Source organism: Rhinoderma darwinii, chromosome 1 (assembly GCF_050947455.1).
Source record: "Rhinoderma darwinii isolate aRhiDar2 chromosome 1, aRhiDar2.hap1, whole genome shotgun sequence".
Taxonomy (NCBI): domain Eukaryota; kingdom Metazoa; phylum Chordata; class Amphibia; order Anura; family Rhinodermatidae; genus Rhinoderma; species Rhinoderma darwinii.
Window position 1 is genome coordinate 412,486,460 of NC_134687.1, and position 20,949 is coordinate 412,507,408.

Here is a 20,949-nt window from a genome sequence, read left to right on the forward strand (position 1 = left end):
GCTCCACTACTGTGCACTCCATTGCTCCAAGAGACCAGCCCGAGCCACTTATATACATGTGGCTTTGTATTAGTGGGAGTTTGGAGCCAAATTAATTCTAGCACTTGTAAAGCTGTCAGAGAAACCCCATCCCTGACGAACACCTGCAGAACCCACCAGTTACGCGGCTTAATCTAAATTCTGATAAAGAGAAGTGCTCCACACCCAACAGTCAGGTGCAGTAGATACCTTTTATAGTACCACGACTTTCACAACACTCCTTTCTGCCAACTTTTTTAACCTTGATCATATTCTCTACCAACTCTAAATTCTCATGATCCCCATATCTCTAACAGGACCCTAAATATAAGTGAACAATGTAAAACAATTCATATCCCTCTGCTTACTTGAGTGAATGTTATAGAGAATCCTACACCACTGCCTTACTCCTGGGTACCTCCCAGGGGAATTTCTCTATATTTTCAAGATCAAGCAAGTAAAAGGGTCTTCAAGGACTTCTTTTTGCAACACTGTAATCATAAACCAATAAATACAAGACGGAAATGGACAAGAAACAGTTCTAATCTTTCAATTCAACATCCCCAAAAAATCGACTCTTAACATGATTGTTTTTCCTACCAATCTGGAGAGGCAGAGGTTTTCTGTAAGTCAGGATGGCCGAGTGGTCTAAGGCGCTGCGTTTAGGTCGCAGTCTCCCCTGGAGGCGTGGGTTCAAATCCCACTTCTGACAACTCATCTTTTCTTAAACATTCTTCGCAGTCATTCTGTCAGTGTTAGTGAAATAATAGTAAAAAACTATGTCGGTATACACCCCAAAACATACATTAGACTCTTCAGATAACTGTTTCGGCATCCAATCTTTAAAAATTGCACTTTTGTGTAGGTTAGGATGACCGACCGGTCTCTCTTGAATTTGTGGATTTAAATCCCACTTTTGAACACTTATATTTTCTTAGCATGATATAATGTCAGGTCTAACACTCATAAAGTAATAACACATTTTCCTTGAGCTCCTCCGCTATCCTGGTAAAATCCTCGCCAACTCCCTGTAAAGACTTCTACAAACTCAACACCAGACCTGGGACAATTCTGCATTCAGTACTATTGAGTGATAGTGCAGCTATTCTGTTGCCCAATTTCTATGCAGCTTAGTACGGCGATGAGAGGAGTCCTTTTGCTAATAGCATTTACCCACTGCAACCGTGTAAGTTGTGGCAATATTCGAGACACGGGGCCACATCTTGGGCCTGGCTTCAGAACATGGCCTAGCTCCACTACTGTGCACTCCATAGCTCCAAGAGACCAGCCCGAGCCACTTATATACATGTGGCTTTGAATTAGTGGGAGTTTGGAGCCAAATTAATTCTAGTACTTGTAAAACTGTCAGAGAAACCCCATCCCTGACGAACACCTGCAGAACCCACCAGTTACGCGGCTTAATCTAAATTCTGATAAAGAGAAGTGCTCCACACCCAACAGTCAGGTGCAGTAGATACCTTTTATAGTACCACGACTTTAACAACACTCCTTTCTGCCAACTTTTTTAACCTTGATCATATTCTCTACCAACTCTAAATTCTCATGATCCCCATATCTCTAACAGGACCCTAAATATAAGTGAACAATGTAAAACAATTCATATCCCTCTGCTTACTTGAGTGAATGTTATAGAGAATCCTACACCACTGCCTTACTCCTGGGTACCTCCCAGGGGGATTTCTCTATATTTTCAAGATCAAGCAAATAAAAGGGTCTTCAAGGACTTCTTTTTGCAACACTGTAATCATAAACCAATAAATACAAGACGGAAATGGACAAGAAACAGTTCTAATCTTTAAATTCAACATCCCCAAAAAAATCGACTCTTAACATGATTGTTTTTCCTACCAATCTGGAGAGGCAGAGGATTTCTGTAAGTCAGGATGGCCGAGTGGTCTAAGGCACTGCGTTTAGGTCGCAGTCTCCCCTGGAGGCGTGGGTTCAAATCTCACTTCTGACAACTCATCTTTTCTTAAACATACTTCGCAGTCATTCCGTCAGTGTTAGTGAAATAATAGTAAAAAAACTATGTCGGTATACGCCCCAAAACATTAGACTCTTCAGATAACTGCTTCGGCATCCAATCTTTAAAAATTGCACTTTTGTGTAGGTTAGGATGACCGACCGGTCTCTCTTGAATTTGTGGATTTAAATCCCACTTTTGAACACTCATATTTTCTTAGCATGATATAATGTCAGGTCTAACACTCATAAAGTAATGACACATTTTCATTGAGCTCCTCCGCTATCCTGGTAAAATCCTCGCCAACTCCCTGTAAAGACTTCTACAGACTTAACACCAGACCTGGGACAATTCTGCATTCAGTACTATTGAGTGATAGTGCAGCTATTCTGTTGCCCAATTTCTATGCAGCTGAGTACGGCGATGAGAGGAGTCCTTTTGCTAATAGCATTTACCCACTGCAACCGTGTAAGTTGTGGCAATATTCGAGACACGGGGCCACATCCTGGGCCTGGCTACAGAACATGGCCTAGCTCCACTACTGTGCACTCCATAGCTCCAAGAGACCAGCCCGAGCCACTTATATACATGTGGCTTTGTATTAGTGGGAGTTTGGAGCCAAATTAATTCTAGCACTTGTAAAGCTGTCAGAGAAACCCCATCCCTGACGAACACCTGCAGAACCCACCAGTTACGCGGCTTAATCTAAATTCTGATAAAGAGAAGTGCTCCACACCCAACAGTCAGGTGCAGTAGATACCTTTTATAGTACCACGACTTTCACAACACTCCTTTCTGCCAACTTTTTTAACCTTGATCATATTCTCTACCAACTCTAAATTCTCATGATCCCCATATCTCTAACAGGACCCTAAATATAAGTGAACAATGTAAAACAATTCATATCCCTCTGCTTACTTGAGTGAATGTTATAGAGAATCCTACACCACTGCCTTCATCCTGGGTACCTCCCAGGGGGATTTCTCTATATTTTCAAGATCAAGCAAGTAAAAGGGTCTTCAAGGACTTCTTTTTGCAACACTGTAATCATAAACCAATAAATACAAGACGGAAATGGACAAGAAACAGTTCTAATCTTTCAATTCAACATCCCCAAAAAATCGACTCTTAACATGATTGTTTTTCCTACCAATCTGGAGAGGCAGAGGTTTTCTGTAAGTCAGGATGGCCGAGTGGTCTAAGGCGCTGCGTTTAGGTCGCAGTCTCCCCTGGAGGCGTGGGTTCAAATCTCACTTCTGACAACTCATCTTTTCTTAAACATACTTTGCAGTCATTCCGTCAGTGTTAGTGAAATAATAGTAAAAAAACTATGTCGGTATACGCCCCAAAACATTAGACTCTTCAGATAACTGCTTCGGCATCCAATCTTTAAAAATTGCACTTTTGTGTAGGTTAGGATGACCGACCGGTCTCTCTTGAATTTGTGGATTTAAATCCCACTTTTGAACACTCATATTTTCTTAGCATGATATAATGTCAGGTCTAACACTCATAAAGTAATGACACATTTTCATTGAGCTCCTCCGCTATCCTGGTAAAATCCTCGCCAACTCCCTGTAAAGACTTCTACAGACTTAACACCAGACCTGGGACAATTCTGCATTCAGTACTATTGAGTGATAGTGCAGCTATTCTGTTGCCCAATTTCTATGCAGCTGAGTACGGCGATGAAAGGAGTCCTTTTGCTAATAGCATTTACCCACTGCAACCGTGTAAGTTGTGGCAATATTCGAGACACGGGGCCACATCCTGGGCCTGGCTACAGAACATGGCCTAGCTCCACTACTGTGCACTCCATAGCTCCAAGAGACCAGCCCGAGCCACTTATATACATGTGGCTTTGTATTAGTGGGAGTTTGGAGCCAAATTAATTCTAGCACTTGTAAAGCTGTCAGAGAAACCCCATCCCTGACGAACACCTGCAGAACCCACCAGTTACGCGGCTTAATCTAAATTCTGATAAAGAGAAGTGCTCCACACCCAACAGTCAGGTGCAGTAGATACCTTTTATAGTACCACGACTTTCACAACACTCCTTTCTGCCAACTTTTTTAACCTTGATCATATTCTCTACCAACTCTAAATTCTCATGATCCCCATATCTCTAACAGGACCCTAAATATAAGTGAACAATGTAAAACAATTCATATCCCTCTGCTTACTTGAGTGAATGTTATAGAGAATCCTACACCACTGCCTTCATCCTGGGTACCTCCCAGGGGGATTTCTCTATATTTTCAAGATCAAGCAAGTAAAAGGGTCTTCAAGGACTTCTTTTTGCAACACTGTAATCATAAACCAATAAATACAAGACGGAAATGGACAAGAAACAGTTCTAATCTTTCAATTCAACATCCCCAAAAAATCGACTCTTAACATTATTGTTTTTCCTACCAATCTGGAGAGGCAGAGGTTTTCTGTAAGTCAGGATGGCCGAGTGGTCTAAGGCGCTGCGTTTAGGTCGCAGTCTCCCCTGGAGGCGTGGGTTCAAATCCCACTTCTGACAACTCATCTTTTCTTAAACATACTTCGCAGTCATTCCGTCAGTGTTAGTGAAATAATAGTAAAAAAAACTATGTCGGTATACGCCCCAAAACATTAGACTCTTCAGATAACTGTTTCGGCATCCAATCTTTAAAAATTGCACTTTTGTGTAGGTTAGGATGACCGACCGGTCTCTCTTGAATTTGTGGATTTAAATCCCACTTTTGAACACTCATATTTTCTTAGCATGATATAATGTCAGGTCTAACACTCATAAAGTAATGACACATTTTCATTGAGCTCCTCCGCTATCCTGGTAAAATCCTCGCCAACTCCCTGTAAAGACTTCTACAGACTTAACACCAGACCTGGGACAATTCTGCATTCAGTACTATTGAGTGATAGTGCAGCTATTCTGTTGCCCAATTTCTATGCAGCTGAGTACGGCGATGAGAGGAGTCCTTTTGCTAATAGCATTTACCCACTGCAACCGTGTAAGTTGTGGCAATATTCGAGACACGGGGCCACATCCTGGGCCTGGCTACAGAACATGGCCTAGCTCCACTACTGTGCACTCCATAGCTCCAAGAGACCAGCCCGAGCCACTTATATACATGTGGCTTTGTATTAGTGGGAGTTTGGAGCCAAATTAATTCTAGCACTTGTAAAGCTGTCAGAGAAACCCCATCCCTGACGAACACCTGCAGAACCCACCAGTTACGCGGCTTAATCTAAATTCTGATAAAGAGAAGTGCTCCACACCCAACAGTCAGGTGCAGTAGATACCTTTTATAGTACCACGACTTTCACAACACTCCTTTCTGCCAACTTTTTTAACCTTGATCATATTCTCTACCAACTCTAAATTGTCATGATCCCCATATCTCTAACAGGACCCTAAATATAAGTGAACAATGTAAAACAATTCATATCCCTCTGCTTACTTGAGTGAATGTTATAGAGAATCCTACACCACTGCCTTCATCCTGGGTACCTCCCAGGGGGATTTCTCTATATTTTCAAGATCAAGCAAGTAAAAGGGTCTTCAAGGACTTCTTTTTGCAACACTGTAATCATAAACCAATAAATACAAGACGGAAATGGACAAGAAACAGTTCTAATCTTTCAATTCAACATCCCCAAAAAATCGACTCTTAACATGATTGTTTTTCCTACCAATCTGGAGAGGCAGAGGTTTTCTGTAAGTCAGGATGGCCGAGTGGTCTAAGGCGCTGCGTTTAGGTCGCAGTCTCCCCTGGAGGCGTGGGTTCAAATCCCACTTCTGACAACTAATCTTTTCTTAAACATACTTCGCAGTCATTCCGTCAGTGTTAGTGGAATAATAGTAAAAAAACTATGGCCAAGTGGTCTAAGGCGCTGCGTTTAGGTCGCAGTCTCCCCTGGAGGCGTGGGTTCAAATCCCACTTCTGACAACTAATCTTTTCTTAAACATACTTCGCAGTCATTCCGTCAGTGTTAGTGGAATAATAGTAAAAAAACTATGTCGGTATACGCCCCAAAACATTAGACTCTTCAGATAACTGTTTCGGCATCCAATCTTTAAAAATTGCACTTTTGTGTAGGTTAGGATGACCGACCGGTCTCTCTTGAATTTGTGGATTTAAATCCCACTTTTGAACACTCATATTTTCTTAGCATGATATAATGTCAGGTCTAAGGCCTCATTTACACGAGCGTATTATACGCGCGTGCGACGCGCGTGCTTTTCACGCGTGTCGTATGCACCTATAATAGTCTATGGGGCTGTTTAGACGATGCGTGAATTTTGCGCTGCGTGAGTGCGTTGCGTAAAACTCACGACATGTTCTATATTCTTGCGTTTTTCACGCAACACGCACCCATTGACTTCAATGGGTGCGTGAAAACAACGCATGCCACACTGACGGTCCTGCGTTGCATGCGCGAAAATCACGCAAGAGCTGTCAAAAGGATGAATGTAAACAGAAAAGCACCACGTGCTTTTCTGGTTACAAACATCCAAACGGAGTGTCAAATTAGAGATGAGCGCACCGAACTTCACCGGGTTCGGCCGAACTCGTTTTAACCGAACCCGGCAAAAAATGTTCGGGTACGCGACGTCAGGAGACAGTCACTGCCCACGGTGCTCAAAGACTTAAACTGTTTCAGCACCATGGACAGTGACTTGCGATCACAATATACATATACGTGTAAAAAAAAAAAGAAGTTCTGACTTACCGATAAGTCCCGGCTCCTTCCTCCAGTCCGACCTCCCGGGATGACAATTCAGGCCAAGTGACAGCTGCAGCCAATCACAGGCCAAGCACAGGCTGCAGCCAATCACAGGCTGCAGCGGTCTCATGGCCTGCCGCGTCATCCTGGGAGGTGGGGCCGGATGACAAGAGAGGGACGCGTCACCAAGGCAACGGCCGGGAGACCGGACTGGAGGAAGCAGGCAGTTCATGGTAAGTGTGAACGTCTTTTTTTATTCACAGGTTGGTGTATATTGTGATCGGCATTCACTGTCGAGGGTGCTGAAAGAGTTACTGCCGATCAGTTAGCTCTTTCAGCACCTTGGACAGTGACGGGCGTCGACTACCTCATCTCTATGATGGCGGCTGCGCGAAAATCACGCAGCCGCGCATCATACACGGATGACACACGGAGCTGTCAATTGCCTTTTGCGCACGCAAAACGCAGCGTTTTTTTGCGCGCGCAAAACGCACACGCTCGTGTAAATGAGGCCTAACACTCATAAAGTAATGACACATTTTCATTGAGCTTCTCCGCTATCCTGGTAAAATCCTCGCCAACTCCCTGTAAAGACTTCTACAGACTTAACACCAGACCTGGGACAATTCTGCATTCAGTACTATTGAGTGATAGTGCAGCTATTCTGTTGCCCAATTTCTATGCAGCTGAGTACGGCGATGAGAGGAGTCCTTTTGCTAATAGCATTTACCCACTGCAACCGTGTAAGTTGTGGCAATATTCGAGACACGGGGCCACATCCTGGGCCTGGCTACAGAACATGGCCTAGCTCCACTACTGTGCACTCCATAGCTCCAAGAGACCAGCCCGAGCCACTTATATACATGTGGCTTTGTATTAGTGGGAGTTTGGAGCCAAATTAATTCTAGCACTTGTAAAGCTGTCAGAGAAACCCCATCCCTGACGAACACCTGCAGAACCCACCAGTTACGCGGCTTAATCTAAATTCTGATAAAGAGAAGTGCTCCACACCCAACAGTCAGGTGCAGTAGATACCTTTTATAGTACCACGACTTTCACAACACTCCTTTCTGCCAACTTTTTTAACCTTGATCATATTCTCTACCAACTCTAAATTCTCATGATCCCCATATCTCTAACAGGACCCTAAATATAAGTGAACAATGTAAAACAATTCATATCCCTCTGCTTACTTGAGTGAATGTTATAGCGAATCCTACACCACTGCCTTACTCCTGGGTACCTCCCAGGGGGATTTCTCTATATTTTCAAGATCAAGCAAGTAAAAGGGTCTTCAAGGACTTCTTTTTGCAACACTGTAATCATAAACCAATAAATACAAGACGGAAATGGACAAGAAACAGTTCTAATCTTTCAATTCAACATCCCCAAAAAATCGACTCTTAACATGATTGTTTTTCCTACCAATCTGGAGAGGCAGAGGTTTTCTGTAAGTCAGGATGGCCGAGTGGTCTAAGGCGCTGCGTTTAGATCGCAGTCTCTCCTGGAGGCGTGCGTTCAAATCCCACTTCTGACAACTAATCTTTTCTTAAACATTCTTCGCAGTCATTCCGTCAGTGTTAGTGAAATAATAGTAAAAAAACTATAGCCAAGTGGTCTAATGCGCTGCGTTTAGGTCGCAGTCTCCCCTGGAGGCGTGGGTTCAAATCCCACTTCTGACAACTCATCTTTTCTTAAACATACTTCGCAGTCATTCCGTCAGTGTTAGTGAAATAATAGTAAAAAAACTATGTCGGTATACGCCCCAAAACATTAGACTCTTCAGATAACTGTTTCGGCATCCAATCTTTAAAAATTGCACTTTTGTGTAGGTTAGGATGACCGACCGATCTCTCTTGAATTTGTGGATTTAAATCCCACTTTTGAACACTCATATTTTCTTAGCATGATATAATGTCAGGTCTAACACTCATAAAGTAATGACACATTTTCATTGAGCTCCTCCGCTATCCTGGTAAAATCCTCGCCAACTCCCTGTAAAGACTTCTACAGACTTAACACCAGACCTGGGACAATTCTGCATTCAGTACTATTGAGTGATAGTGCAGCTATTCTGTTGCCCAATTTCTATGCAGCTGAGTACGGCGATGAGAGGAGTCCTTTTGCTAATAGCATTTACCCACTGCAACCGTGTAAGTTTTGGCAATATTCGAGACACGGGGCCACATCCTGGGCCTGGCTACAGAACATGGCCTAGCTCCACTACTGTGCACTCCATTGCTCCAAGAGACCAGCCCGAGCCACTTATATACATGTGGCTTTGTATTAGTGGGAGTTTGGAGCCAAATTAATTCTAGCACTTGTAAAGCTGTCAGAGAAACCCCATCCCTGACGAACACCTGCAGAACACACCAGTTACGCGGCTTAATCTAAATTCTGATAAAGAGAAGTGCTCCACACCCAACAGTCAGGTGCAGTAGATACCTTTTATAGTACCACGACTTTCACAACACTCCTTTCTGCCAACTTTTTTAACCTTGATCATATTCTCTACCAACTCTAAATTCTCATGATCCCCATATCTCTAACAGGACCCTAAATATAAGTGAACAATGTAAAACAATTCATATCCCTCTGCTTACTTGAGTGAATGTTATAGAGAATCCTACACAACTGCCTTACTCCTGGGTACCTCCCAGGGGGATTTCTCTATATTTTCAAGATCAAGCAATTAAAAGGGTCTTCAAGGACTTCTTTTTGCAACACTGTAATAATAAACCAATAAATACAAGACGGAAATGGACAAGAAACAGTTCTAATCTTTCAATTCAACATCCCCAAAAAATCGACTCTTAACATGATTGTTTTTCCTACCAATCTGGAGAGGCAGAGGTTTTTTGTAAGTCAGGATGGCCGAGTGGTCTAAGGCGCTGCGTTTAGGTCGCAGTCTCCCCTGGAGGCGTGGGTTCAAATCCCACTTCTGACAACTCATCTTTTCTTAAACATACTTCGCAGTCATTCCGTCAGTGTTAGTGAAATAATAGTAAAAAAACTATGTCGGTATACGCCCCAAAACATTAGACTCTTCAGATAACTGTTTCGGCATCCAATCTTTAAAAATTGCACTTTTGTGTAGGTTAGGATGACCGACCGGTCTCTCTTGAATTTGTGGATTTAAATCCCACTTTTGAATACTCATATTTTCTTAGCATGATATAATGTCAGGTCTAACACTCATAAAGTAATGACACATTTTCATTGAGCTCCTCCGCTAACCTGGTAAAATCCTCGCCAACTCCCTGTAAAGACTTCTACAGACTTAACACCAGACCTTGGACAATTCTGCATTCAGTACTATTGAGTGATAGTGCAGCTATTCTGTTGCCCAATTTCTATGCAGCTGAGTACGGCGATGAGAGGAGTCCTTTTGCTAATAGCATTTACCCACTGCAACCGTGTAAGTTGTGGCAATATTCGAGACACGGGGCCACATCCTGGGCCTGGCTACAGAACATGGCCTAGCTCCACTACTGTGCACTCCATTGCTCCAAGAGACCAGCCCGAGCCACTTATATACATGTGGCTTTGTATTAGTGGGAGTTTGGAGCCAAATTAATTCTAGCACTTGTAAAGCTGTCAGAGAAACCCCATCCCTGACGAACACCTGCAGAACCCACCAGTTACGCGGCTTAATCTAAATTCTGATAAAGAGAAGTGCTCCACACCCAACAGTCAGGTGCAGTAGATACCTTTTATAGTACCACGACTTTCACAACACTCCTTTCTGCCAACTTTTTTAACCTTGATCATATTCTCTACCAACTCTAAATTCTCATGATCCCCATATCTCTAACAGGACCCTAAATATAAGTGAACAATGTAAAACAATTCATATCCCTCTGCTTACTTGAGTGAATGTTATAGAGAATCCTACACCACTGCCTTACTCCTGGGTACCTCCCAGGGGGATTTCTCTATATTTTCAAGATCAAGCAAGTAAATGGGTCTTCAAGGACTTCTTTTTGCAACACTGTAATCATAAACCAATAAATACAAGACGGAAATGGACAAGAAACAGTTCTAATCTTTCAATTCAACATCCCCAAAAAATCGACTCTTAACATGATTGTTTTTCCTACCAATCTGGAGAGGCAGAGGTTTTCTGTAAGTCAGGGTGGTCTAGTGGTCTAAGGCGCTGCGTTTAGGTTGCAGTCTCCCCTGGAGGCGTGGGTTCAAATCCCACTTCTGACAACTCATCTTTTCTTAAACATTCTTTGCAGTCATTCTGTCAGTGTTAGTGAAATAATAGTAAAAAACTATGTTGGTATACGCCCCAAAAAAATTGACTCTTCAGAAAACTGTTTCGGCATCCAATCTTTAAAAATTGCACTTTTGTGTAGGTTAGGATGACCGACCGGTCTCTCTTGAATTTGTGGATTTAAATCCCACTTTTGAACACTCATATTTTCTTAGCATGATATAATGTCAGGTCTAACACTCATAAAGTAATGACACATTTTCATTGAGCTCCTCCGCTAACCTGGTAAAATCCTCGCCAACTCCCTGTAAAGACTTCTACAGACTTAACACCAGACCTGGGACAATTCTGCATTCAGTACTATTGAGTGATAGTGCAGCTATTCTGTTGCCCAATTTCTATGCAGCTGAGTACGGCGATGAGAGGAGTCCTTTTGCTAATAGCATTTACCCACTGCAACCGTGTAAGTTGTGGCAATATTCGAGACACGGGGCCACATCCTGGGCCTGGCTACAGAACATGGCCTAGCTCCACTACTGTGCACTCCATAGCTCCAAGAGACCAGCCCGAGCCACTTATATACATGTGGCTTTGTATTAGTGGGAGTTTGGAGCCAAATTAATTCTAGCACTTGTAAAGCTGTCAGAGAAACCCCATCCCTGACGAACACCTGCAGAACCCACCAGTTACGCGGCTTAATCTAAATTCTGATAAAGAGAAGTGCTCCACACCCAACAGTCAGGTGCAGTAGATACCTTTTATAGTACCACGACTTTCACAACACTCCTTTCTGCCAACTTTTTTAACCTTGATCATATTCTCTACCAACTCTAAAATCTCATGATCCCCATATCTCTAACAGGACCCTAAATATAAGTGAACAATGTAAAACAATTCATATCCCTCTGCTTACTTGAGTGAATGTTATAGAGAATCCTACACCACTGCCTTACTCCTGGGTACCTCCCAGGGGGATTTCTCTATATTTTCAAGATCAAGCAAGTAAAAGGGTCTTCAAGGACTTCTTTTTGCAACACTGTAATCATAAACCAATAAATACAAGACGGAAATGGACAAGAAACAGTTCTAATCTTTCAATTCAACATCCCCAAAAAATCGACTCTTAACATGATTGTTTTTCCTACCAATCTGGAGAGGCAGAGGTTTCCTGTAAGTCAGGATGGCCGAGTGGTCTAAGGCGCTGCGTTCAAATCCCACTTCTGACAACTCATCTTTTCTTAAACATACTTCGCAGTCATTCCGTCAGTGTTAGTGAAATAATAGTAAAAAAACTATGTCGGTATACGCCCCAAAACATTAGACTCTTCAGATAACTGTTTCGGCATCCAATCTTTAAAAATTGCACTTTTGTGTAGGTTAGGATGACCGACCGGTCTCTCTTGAATTTGTGGATTTAAATCCCACTTTTGAACACTCATATTTTCTTAGCATGATATAATGTCAGGTCTAACACTCATAAAGTAATGACACATTTTCATTGAGCTCCTCCGCTATCCTGGTAAAATCCTCGCAAACTCCCTGTAAAGACTTCTACAGACTTAACACCAGACCTGGGACAATTCTGCATTCAGTACTATTGAGTGATAGTGCAGCTATTCTGTTGCCCAATTTCTATGCAGCTGAGTACGGCGATGAGAGGAGTCCTTTTGCTAATAGCATTTACCCACTGCAACCGTGTAAGTTGTGGCAATATTCGAGACACGGGGCCACATCCTGGGCCTGGCTACAGAACATGGCCTAGCTCCACTACTGTGCACTCCATAGCTCCAAGAGACCAGCCCGAGCCACTTATATACATGTGGCTTTGTATTAGTGGGAGTTTGGAGCCAAATTAATTCTAGCACTTGTAAAGCTGTCAGAGAAACCCCATCCCTGACGAACACCTGCAGAACCCACCAGTTACGCGGCTTAATCTAAATTCTGATAAAGAGAAGTGCTCCACACCCAACAGTCAGGTGCAGTAGATACCTTTTATAGTACCACGACTTTCACAACACTCCTTTCTGCCAACTTTTTTAACCTTGATCATATTCTCTACCAACTCTAAATTCTCATGATCCCCATATCTCTAACAGGACCCTAAATATAAGTGAACAATGTAAAACAATTCATATCCCTCTGCTTACTTGAGTGAATGTTATAGAGAATCCTACACCACTGCCTTACTCCTGGGTACCTCCCAGGGGGATTTCTCTATATTTTCAAGATCAAGCAAGTAAAAGGGTCTTCAAGGACTTCTTTTTGCAACACTGTAATCATAAACCAATAAATACAAGACGGAAATGGACAAGAAACAGTTCTAATCTTTCAATTCAACATCCCCAAAAAATCGACTCTTAACATGATTGTTTTTCCTACCAATCTGGAGAGGCAGAGGTTTTCTGTAAGTCAGGATGGCCGAGTGGTCTAAGGCGCTGCGTTTAGGTCGCAGTCTCCCCTGGAGGCGTGTGTTCAAATCCCACTTCTGACAACTCATCTTTTCTTAAACATACTTTGCAGTCATTCCGTCAGTGTTAGGCTGGGTTCACACGAGCACATTAACGTCTGTAATGGACGGACGTATTTCGGCCGGAAGTCCCGGACCGAACTCAATGCAGGGAGCCGGGCTCCTAGCATCATAGTTATGTACGACGCTAGGAGTCCCTGCCTCTCCGTGGAACTACAGTCCTGTACTGAAAACATGATTACAGTACGGGACAGTTGTCCTGCAGCGAGGCAGGGACTCCTAGCGTCGTACATAACTATGATGCTAGGAGCCCGGCTCCCTGCACTGAGTTCGGTCCGGGACTTCCGGCCGAAATACGGACGTTAATGTGGTCGTGTGAACCCAGCCTCAGTGAAATAATAGTAAAAAAACTATGTTGGTATACGCCCCAAAAAAATTGACTCTTCAGAAAACAGTTTCGGCATCCAATCTTTAAAAATTGCACTTTTGTGTAGGTTAGGATGACCGACTGGTCTCTCTTGAATTTGTGGATTTAAATCCCACTTTTGAACACTCATACTTTCTTAGCATGATATAATGTCAGGTCTAAGGGTATGTGCACACACACTAATTACGTCCGTAATTGACGGACGTATTTCGGCCGCAAGTCCCGGACCGAACACAGTGCAGGGAGCCGGGCTCCTAGCATCATAGTTATATACGATGCTAGGAGTCCCTGCCTCTCTGCAGTACAACTGTCCCGTACTGTAATCATGTTTTCAGTATGGGACAGTTGTCCTGCAGCGAGGCAGGGACTCCTAGCATCGGACATAACTATGATGCTAGGAGCCCGGCTCCCTGCACTGTGTTCGGTCCGGGACTTGCGGCCGAAATACGTCCGTCGATTACGGACGTAATTAGTGTGTGTGCACATACCCTAACACTCATAAAGTAATGACACATTTTCCTTGAGCTCCTCCGCTATCCTGGTAAAATCCTCGCCAACTCCCTGTTAAGACTTCTACAGACTCAACACCAGACCTGGGACAATTCTGCATTCAGTACTATTGAGTGATAGTGCAGCTATTCTGTTGCCCAATTTCTATGCAGCTGAGTACGGCGATGAGAGGAGTCCTTTTGCTAATAGCATTTTTCCACTGCAACCGTGTAAGTTGTGGCAATATTCGAGACATGGGGCCACATCCTGGGCCTGGCTACAGAACATGGCCTAGCTCCACTACTGTGCACTCCATAGCTCCAAGAGACCAGCCCGAGCCACTTATATACATGTGGCTTTGTATTAGTGGGAGTTTGGAGCCAAATTAATTCTAGCACTTGTAAAACTGTCAGAGAAACCCCATCCCTGACGAACACCTGCAGAACCCACCAGTTACGCGGCTTAATCTAAATTCTGATAAAGAGAAGTGCTCCACACCCAACAGTCAGGTGCAGTAGATACCTTTTTTAGTACCACGACTTTCACAACACTCGTTTCTGCCAACTTTTTTAACCTTGATCATATTCTCTACCAACTCTAAATTCTCATGATCCCCATATCTCTAACAGGACCCTAAATATAAGTGAACAATGTAAAACAATTCATATCCCTCTGCTTACTTGAGTGAATGTTATAGAGAATCCTACGCCACTGCCTTACTCCTGGGTACCTCCTGCAGAACCCACAAGTTACGCGGCTTAATTTAAATTCTGATAAAGAGAAGTGCTCCACACCCAACAGTCAGGTGCAGTAGATACCTTTTTTAGTACCACGACTTTCACAACACTCCTTTCTGCCAACTTTTTTAACCTTGATCATATTCTCTACCAACTCTAAATTCTCATGATCCCCATATCTCTAACAGGACCCTAAATATAAGTGAACAATGTAAAACAATTCATATCCCTCTTCTTACTTGAGTGAATGTTATAGAGAATCCTACACCACTGCCTTACTCCTGGGTACGTCCCAGGGGGATTTCTCTATATTTTCAAGATCAAGCAAGTAAAAGGGTCTTCAAAGACTTCTTTTTGCAACACTGTATTAATAAACCAATAAATACAAGATGGAAATGGACAAGAAACAGTTCTAGTCTTTCAATTCAAATCCCCAAAAAATCGACTCTTAACATGATTGTTTTTGCTACCAATCTGGAGAGGCAGAGCTTTTCTGTAAGTCAGGATGACCAAGTAGTCTAAGGCGCTGCGTTTAGGTCGCAGTCTCCCCTGGAGGCGTGGGTTCAAATCCCACTTCTGACAGCTCATCTTTTCTTAAACATACTTTGCAGTCATTCAGTCAGTGTTAGTGAAATAATAGTAAAAAAACTATGTCGGTATACGCCCCAAAACATTAGACTCTTCAGATAACTTTTTCTGCATCCAATCTTTAAAAATTGCACTTTTGTGTAGGTTAGGATGACCGACCGGTCTCTCTTGAATTTGTGGATTTAAATCCCACTTTTGAACACTCATATTTTCTTAGCATGATATAATGTCAGGTCTAACACTCATAAAGTAATGACGCATTTTTCTTGAGCTCCTCCGCTATCCTGGTAAAATCCTCGCCAACTCCCTGTAAAGACTTCTACAAACTCAACACCAGACCTGGGACAATTCTGCATTCAGTACTATTGAGTGATAGTGCAGCTATTCTGCTGCCCAATTTCTATGCAGCTGAGTACGGCGATGAGAGGAGTCCTTTTGCTAATAACATTTACCCACTGCAACCGTGTAAGTTGTGGCAATATTCGAGACACGGGGCCACATCCTGGGCCTGGCTACAGAACATGGCCTAGCTCCACTACTGTGCACTCCATAGCTCCAAGAGACCAGCCCGAGCCACTTATATACATGTGGCTTTGTATTAGTGGGAGTTTGGAGCCAAATTAATTCTAGCACTTGTAAAGCTGTCAGAGAAACCCCATCCCTGACGAACACCTGCAGAACCCACCAGTTACGCGGCTTAATCTAAATTCTGATAAAGAGAAGTGCTCCACACCCAACAGTCAGGTGCAGTAGATACCTTTTTTAGTACCACGACTTTCACAACACTCGTTTCTGCCAACTTTTTTAACCTTGATCATATTCTCTACCAACTCTAAATTCTCATGATCCCCATATCTCTAACAGGACCCTAAATATAAGTGAACAATGTAAAACAATTCATATCCCTCTGCTTACTTGAGTGAATGTTATAGAGAATCCTACGCCACTGCCTTACTCCTGAGTACCTCCTGCAGAACCCACCAGTTACGCGGCTTAATCTAAATTCTGATAAAGAGAAGTGCTCCACACCCAACAGTCAGGTGCAGTAGATACCTTTTTTTAGTACAACGACTTTCACAACACTCCTTTCTGCCAACTTTTTTAACCTTGATCATATTCTCTACCAACTCTAAATTCTCATGATCCCCATATCTCTAACAGGACCCTAAATATAAGTGAACAATGTAAAAACAATTCATATCACTCTGCTTACTTGAGTGAATGTTATATAGAATCCTACGCCACTGCCTTACTCTTGGGTACCTCCCAGGGGGATTTCTCTATATTTTCAAGATCAAGCAAGTAAAAGGGTCTTCAAGGACTACTTTTTGCAACACTGTAATCATAAACCAATAAATACAAGACGGAAATGGACAAGAAACAGTTCTAATCTTTCAATTCAACATCCCCAAAAAATCGACTCTTAACATGATTGTTTTTGCTACCAATCTGGAGAGGCAGAGCTTTTCTGTAAGTCAGAATGGCTGAGTGGTCTAAGGCTTTGTCTTTAGGTCGCAGTCTCCCCTGGAGGCGTGGGTTCAAATCCCACTTCTGACAACTCCTCTTTTCTTAAACATACTTCGCAGTCATTCCGTCAGTGTTAGTGAAATAATAGTAAAAAAAACTATGTCGGTATACGCCCCAAAACATTAGACTCTTCAGATAACTGTTTCGGCATCCAATCTTTAAAAATTGCACTTTTGTGTAGGTTAGGATGACCGACCGGTCTCTCTTGAATTTGTGGATTTAAATCCCACTTTTGAACACTCATATTTTCTTAGCATGATATAATGTCAGGTCTAACACTCATAAAGTAATGACGCATTTTCCTTGAGCTCCTCCGCTATCCTGGTAAAATCCTCGCCAACTCCCTGTAAAGACTTCTACAGACTCAACACCAGACCTGGGACAATTCTGCATTCAGTACTATTGCGTGAGAGTGCAGCTATTCTGTTGCCCAATTTCTATGCAGCTGAGTACAGTGATCAGAGGAGTCCTTAGTTCTTGTGCTGTAGATATGTACTGAGCTTGGTTGTGGTACTGTATTAAACATCGTTCTGGTGCTGTACTTATGTACTGAGCTTTGTTCTGGTACTGTATTTATGTACTTAACTTTGTTCTGGTGCTGCATTTTTGTACTGAGCTTGGTTCTGCTACTGTTTATATGTTCTGAGCTTTGTTCTGGTGCTATATTTGTGTATTCAGCTTTGTTCTGGTACTGTATTTAAGTACTAAGTTTTGTACTAGTGCTGTATTTTGATCTGGCACTGTATGTATGTACTAAACTTTGTTCTGGTACTGTATTTATGTATTGGGATCTGTTCTGGTGCTGTAGTTATGTGCTGAGCTTTGTTCTGGTGCTGTATTTATGTACTGAGCTTGGTTCTAGTACTGCATCCTTAGTCTTGGCTGTAATGTCTGTTTTGAAAAGCGCGCGTTGTCTCATTTTTATCCTCGTCTCTGTGATACAGCTGATTGCTGAGTGCGTTCCACTGTTGTTAACCATTTGGAACGCAAACCGGAAGTGAAAATGGTAACTACCCCTTATGTTGTTTATATTTTCATTTGCGTACTATAAGCTGACAGCTGAGTCAGTATTGTGATTTGGGGTATAAGGTTGTATAGGTTCGACCTAACATGGGCTTATTTCACACTCCAGGTGATGTTTATCGTGTGGAGTGGAAACTTGATAGACGGAAGGTCTCGTCATTCACCCCTCCCCTGTGGCTCGGATGACTTCCTAATAGACAGTAATACATATGAAGTAGGTAAGTGTTATATATATTTGTTTAAATGGAATACTACTTGGTCATAATTATTTTGTGTTGTCATACACATGTTGAACATTTTTTCTTTAGATTTATAGAGTGGTATGTATTATGATGTCTGTAGGTGGTACGTTATTTGATAATTGCTGTAAGTGGGCAGTAATGATGTATACTGATAAACGGTGTTATTAGAGGGGTTTTCTCCATGCTCCCAGGAGACGGACGCGCACTTTTGGATAATGAGGAACTGACGTGGGAGGGAAGTGAGGGTAGGACAACAACTGGAGCAAAAATAATGTGTGGTATAAAACATAATTAATGAGTGTGACTAACGAAAAGGTGGTTTAAAAAATATGAACAGTGGTGTACATAGCAAAAAGCACATGTTATGTATGCACAGACTGTAAATATACAGGGAAGGGAGTCTTGGAGAACCATGGAGTTGGATCTTTCTTATAGTTAGATTATTATTATATTGTCTTTTAATATGATTTCGTTCTTGGGTTATTAATACTGAAACATTAGATCTCTTCTGAGATTGAGGCCATCTGGATATCTGGTTTTTAATCTATAAATCCAGTATGCCTCCCTGAGGTGGGTTTTATGTTTAAGGTCGCCTCCCCTTTTGGGGGGGTAGATTTTTTCGATAGCATAACAGCGTAAATTTTTGGTGTTACGGTTGTGTTTTACAATAAAATGTTTTGACACATTGGAGATGTTAGTGATATTGATATTTCTCACGTAACTGAGATGTTCGAGGATTCTTGTTTTTAATTTTCTGTTTGTACAGCCCACATATTTTAGTTGACATTCAGTACATTCAATAACGTAAATAACAGATTCACTGTTACAATTGATATAATTCTGGATACTGTATGTATCTGTTTGTGTGGAGTTACTAAATGTTTTGGTTGGATGGGCAAAAGAGCAAGTCTTGCATGGATGCTGCCCACATCTGTAAAAACCTTTTGTTTCTAGCCATGTTGTTTTAATATTTTCGTTTGGTGTGAACAGTGACGGAGACAACACGCTGCCTAGAGAGGGTGCCTTTCTTGCCACAATACGACAACCTTCGGCCAGAATAGAGCGTAGACTATCGTCTTCTTGGAGGATAGGTAAGTTGTTGGTAACTAACTTTTTGATTTGCATAAACTGGTTACTTTGTTGCAAGATTAAAGTAGGTTGGTTGTCCTTAGATGGAATTTTGGAACTTTTTTTAGTATGTTTTTTACTGTATGCAAGTAAGTCGGTTCTGGGTATTTTGGTCATGATTTCACTTGCTCTATTTAGTGACCATGTGGGATACCCTCTTGCTCTAAGTCTGGTTTTGATTTCATTTTGTTCAACTTCAAATTGACTGTGGGAGGTGCAATTTCGTTTTGCACGATGCAACTCCCCCACTGGTATGGCCTTTATGGTCTGCATTAAATGATTACTTCTTGCATGAAGGATATTATTTGATCAGGTAGGTTTTCGGTGAGTCTGGGTAGAAATTATTTGCCCTTCTTTGCCTTTTAATTCAAGATCTAAAAATACGATGTTGGTGGGATCAAAGTTATAAGTGAATTTGAGGTTGCAGTGATTTTGGTTAAGGGTTTCTACAAAGGCAGGGATGATGTCAGTGTCCCCTTTCCAGATAAGTAAAATATCGTCAATATACCTTCCGTACCATTCAATGCAGTGGCCATATGTGTTATCGGTAGAAAAAATGTAGAACTGTTCCCACCAGGACATGACTAAATTGGCTATCGATGGAGAAAATTTGGCACCCATGGATACGCCCTTAAGTTGAAGATAGTATTTTGTGTCAAATTGGAAGTAGTTATTCGTCATTAAAAACATGAGTACTTCCAGAATGAATGTTTGGAAATTTTTTTCATACATGCTATGTTTGGTTAAGTGGTAGTCGAGGGCGGCATAAGCTATGTGATGAGGGATAGAGGTATATAAGGACACGACATCACATGTGAGCCATGTGTAGTTTTTTTCCCATCTTTTGTGACATAATGAATTAAGGACATTTTTGGTGTCCTTTAAAAATCCAGGAGCTGTTTGTGCTAATGGTTGCAGTAGTGTGTCTAGCCATTCTGACAATCGTTCCAAAATTGACCCAATGCCTGAGACAATTGGTCTCATTGGAGGTGGAAAAATTGGCTTGTGGGTCTTTGGGAGTGCATGAATAATTGGCGTAATGGGTTGATCAACAAGAATAAATTCAGCTTGTTTTTTATTTATAAAACCTCCTCGTTGACCGTCATTTAAGAGTTTGTTCATGCGATTTTTTATATTGTCTACTGGGTTCTTCTCTAACACCCTATAGGTTGTTTTGTCAGATAGCAGGTTGGTAATGGATTGTTTATAATCGTTCTTATTCATTACAGTGACACTGCCTCCTTTATCAGCCATTTTTATCACTATGTCTTTGTTGTCATGTAAGGACTTGACCGCTTGTTTGTGTTTGGTCGTCATATTGGTTGTTAGATGTTGAAATTTGAGGCTATCCGCCAAGTTTTGCAATTCTTTTTCCATTACCGTT

The 20,949-nt window shown here is 42.0% G+C and overlaps 11 non-coding genes across 11 annotated transcripts; all 11 read left to right on the plus strand.

Moving 5' to 3' along the window:
* The first annotated feature begins 647 nt into the window (after window positions 1-647).
* On the plus strand, window positions 648-730 carry TRNAL-UAG (transfer RNA leucine (anticodon UAG)). Its single transcript has one exon. It is a non-coding gene; the product is annotated as a tRNA-Leu (tRNA).
* Window positions 731-1,916: 1,186 nt separating this feature from the next.
* Window positions 1,917-1,999, plus strand: TRNAL-UAG (transfer RNA leucine (anticodon UAG)). The gene has a single exon. It is a non-coding gene; the product is annotated as a tRNA-Leu (tRNA).
* Window positions 2,000-3,181: 1,182 nt separating this feature from the next.
* Window positions 3,182-3,264, plus strand: TRNAL-UAG (transfer RNA leucine (anticodon UAG)). The gene has a single exon. It is a non-coding gene; the product is annotated as a tRNA-Leu (tRNA).
* A 1,182-nt stretch (window positions 3,265-4,446) lies between these two features.
* Window positions 4,447-4,529, plus strand: TRNAL-UAG (transfer RNA leucine (anticodon UAG)). Its single transcript has one exon. It is a non-coding gene; the product is annotated as a tRNA-Leu (tRNA).
* Window positions 4,530-5,712: 1,183 nt separating this feature from the next.
* Window positions 5,713-5,795, plus strand: TRNAL-UAG (transfer RNA leucine (anticodon UAG)). Its single transcript has one exon. It is a non-coding gene; the product is annotated as a tRNA-Leu (tRNA).
* Window positions 5,796-8,172: 2,377 nt separating this feature from the next.
* On the plus strand, window positions 8,173-8,255 carry TRNAL-UAG (transfer RNA leucine (anticodon UAG)). The gene has a single exon. It is a non-coding gene; the product is annotated as a tRNA-Leu (tRNA).
* Window positions 8,256-9,582: 1,327 nt separating this feature from the next.
* On the plus strand, window positions 9,583-9,665 carry TRNAL-UAG (transfer RNA leucine (anticodon UAG)). Its single transcript has one exon. It is a non-coding gene; the product is annotated as a tRNA-Leu (tRNA).
* A 1,182-nt stretch (window positions 9,666-10,847) lies between these two features.
* On the plus strand, window positions 10,848-10,930 carry TRNAL-UAG (transfer RNA leucine (anticodon UAG)). The gene has a single exon. It is a non-coding gene; the product is annotated as a tRNA-Leu (tRNA).
* Window positions 10,931-13,345: 2,415 nt separating this feature from the next.
* On the plus strand, window positions 13,346-13,428 carry TRNAL-UAG (transfer RNA leucine (anticodon UAG)). The gene has a single exon. It is a non-coding gene; the product is annotated as a tRNA-Leu (tRNA).
* Window positions 13,429-15,556: 2,128 nt separating this feature from the next.
* TRNAL-UAG (transfer RNA leucine (anticodon UAG)) lies at window positions 15,557-15,639 on the plus strand. Its single transcript has one exon. It is a non-coding gene; the product is annotated as a tRNA-Leu (tRNA).
* A 1,480-nt stretch (window positions 15,640-17,119) lies between these two features.
* On the plus strand, window positions 17,120-17,202 carry TRNAL-UAG (transfer RNA leucine (anticodon UAG)). The gene has a single exon. It is a non-coding gene; the product is annotated as a tRNA-Leu (tRNA).
* The last annotated feature ends 3,747 nt before the right edge of the window (window positions 17,203-20,949 follow it).